The sequence below is a fragment of the Acinonyx jubatus genome, chromosome B2, assembly GCF_027475565.1.
Source record: "Acinonyx jubatus isolate Ajub_Pintada_27869175 chromosome B2, VMU_Ajub_asm_v1.0, whole genome shotgun sequence".
NCBI lineage: Eukaryota > Metazoa > Chordata > Mammalia > Carnivora > Felidae > Acinonyx > Acinonyx jubatus.
Window position 1 is genome coordinate 37,013,422 of NC_069385.1, and position 3,066 is coordinate 37,016,487.

Genomic DNA, 3,066 nt, shown 5'->3' on the forward strand with positions numbered 1-3,066 from the left:
AAATTTCTTAGTCTTATAATTTTCTATTACTAAAAATACAGAATCTTTAAAAAGGACATGGGTAGAGGAATAAAATCCTACATATAATCAAAGTAGAATTGATAATCCAAAAGTTTTGTTTGATTTAAAAACAAATACACAATCGAACAGATAAATCTTGGGCAAATTTTAACAAAAGATATAAACTACAGATATATATTAAAAATGAAAAAGAAAAACAGCCATAGATGTAGAGGAAGATAACATTACTAAGTAACACTATACTAATAAATTAAAAAAAAATTCCAGTGACATGACTAACCTGGAACATACTAATCTTTGTACATAAATTTTTCATATACTTTGGACTAACTGTGCCTTCTACATGGGAACCTGCTATGGTTTGTGTCCCTGCAAGATTCAAGTTGAAATCCTAAATTCCCAAAGGTGATGGTATTAGGAGGTGGGGACTTTGGAGAAGATTAGGTCATGAGGGGAGAGCCCTCATGAATGGGATTAGTGCTCTGGTAAAAGATTCCCACAGGACTCCCCAGCCCTTTTGCTTGTGGAGAGATCTGAGACTTGGAAGAGGTTCTCACCGAACCATGCTAGTATCCTGATCTTGCCTTACAGCCTCCAGAACTGTATTAAATTTCTGAGCTACCCATCTGTGGTATTTTTTTATAGCAGCCCCAGTGGACTAAGACAAGTCTCCCTGGATCTGTGGTGGTTCCTTCTTGTCAATGATGTCTCAGCTTAAAGGTTACTTCCTCAGATTTTTTTTTTCCTGGCTGTCGATAATTCCTCAACATCCCTCAGCCTGTTACTCCCTACCATATCACACTCTTGTAAAAAGAATTTTTTTTAATGTTTATTTATTTTTTGAGAGAGAGAGACAGAGAGAGAGAGAGACAGAGTGTGAGCGGGAGAGGGGCAGAGAGAGAGAGAGGGAGACACAGAATGTGAAGCAGGCTCCAGGCTCCCAGCTATCAGCACAGAGCTGGACGTGGGGCTCGAACCCACAAGCTGTGAGATCATGACCTGAGCCAAAGTCAGACACTTAACTGACTGAACCACCCAGGTGCCCCTACCATGTCACACTCTTAATGTCACCAGAATATTTTTTATTAGTTGATAATGTAAAAATTTATTTCTTGGTTTATTATCTGTCTTTACTTCTGAGAATGTAAGTTTCTTGAAAATAGGGGCCTTGAACATCTTTACAGCCCATGGCTCATAGAACAGAGGTACATAGTTGATATCAATGAAAGTCTTACTTATTCTCCACAGAAAATGTAGTATTATGAAATATCCGAATAAAAATCAAAAGTGAATTACTAGAAAAGTAAAAAATAGCTCCATTGAAAACTTTTAACAAATAAAGTAATTTTTTAGGAAAATAAAAATGACTAGAATCACAAGGCCTATCCAATAATCATGAAATTACTTCAAAAAATAGTTCAAAAAAATGACAGTTTTACTGTTGAGCCCTTGCAAACTTTCATAAATAAAAACTCTCCATGTTACATAACATGTGTGCTAGCCCAGAAAGTGATGACCAATTATTCAATTACATATTTAAAACACCCAAAAGAATAAATTTTAAAATTCTTACAACTAGAAAAACCTTAAGCGAAATATTTAGAAACAAAACAAATATATAAAAATTTAAATATTTTTATTAAAGTATTAAAGTAAATATTGTATTAAATATTAATATTGTTTTAAAAATTATTTGAAGTAAAAAGTACTCAATTTGTAATTAAAATTCCAAATCAGAATCTGGATGTTATTGGAGGTGGATGTTACTCTTAAATTTACCCAAATAATGTGGGAAATAATAGACAGCTGCTAGTATACAAGTGTATAGGGTTTGATAAAGGAAGAATAAGAACTTAATAAGAAAAGCTATGTTTTCAACACTTTTGTGGGAAAATTGCCTACCTGGAGGAAAAAATATATTACATCCAACTCTTATATGATAAAGTAAATATTGCAAACTGGCTACCCTTGTACTGTAACTGGACCACAAACTATACTGTTTGTTGCATGGTATTTTAAAAACCAGAAAAATTTTCAACAAAATATAAATGTTTTTAAAAAAAGCCACGAAGAAAAAGTAAATGAGAAAATTTAGCACTACTGGACTCACATCCCCAGATGGCAGCAATTGGCACAAACAGAGTAATGGCCCCCTGGTGCCTTGCAATTTGGCACAATTCTTTCTACCTCCTGTTTTATGCCAGTTTGTCTCATGAATCTATATGAATGGCTCCAGTCCTGCAGGCATTTGAAATGAAAAACTCCAGATGGGTCAAGTGTTAGATATAAAAGATAAAATCTTGAAATAAATTCGAAGAAAACACAGGTATTGAACTGGTTCTTGTGAACTGGCCTAAGCCAATTTGATTTTGTACAACTCTTCAGTTATTTTTGTTAGCTAATAGTAGTCTCCAAGGGCTAGAGGCAGGTGAAGATTAATTACTTCCTCAACAACCTCTCTCAGTTTATAAAGAATGCAATTTTCAGTTCAGATTCTTCCACACATGCAGCCGTTGATCAGATTGTTATTAGTAGGCAAATCACCTTTTTAGGGGTCAAGTCTTAGTGCCATCCCTGAGCAAACAGATATAGGGTTCCCTTGATTTTTGTATACTGCTCCACCAAGAGCAGAAGGTGTCTCTGAAATTTTTATCCCATGTACCTATCTTAAATGCCATTAATTTCATCAATAAGAATCCATCTCACCAACAGATACCCTTGTCTATCATTCATATGTTGATTAGCAAAATTCCTGGTGGTGATCAGAAACTAGCTGAAGCACTCATACATAGTCTTAGGGGAGTGGCCTTTCTGACCGAATGCTAGCTGATCACCCTTTAGATGGGAAATTCTGATTACAGCAAATGACTACACATAATATGTAGCCTAAAGCAAGTTAGCACATACCTGATAGCATCAGGTATGTCCATGTCAGCATCTTTTACTTATTTATTATTATTTTTATTTTTTTTTAAATTTTTTTAAGAAAGAGAATCTTAAGCAAGGCTCCACGCTCAGGTGCAGAGCCTGACTCAGGGCTTGATC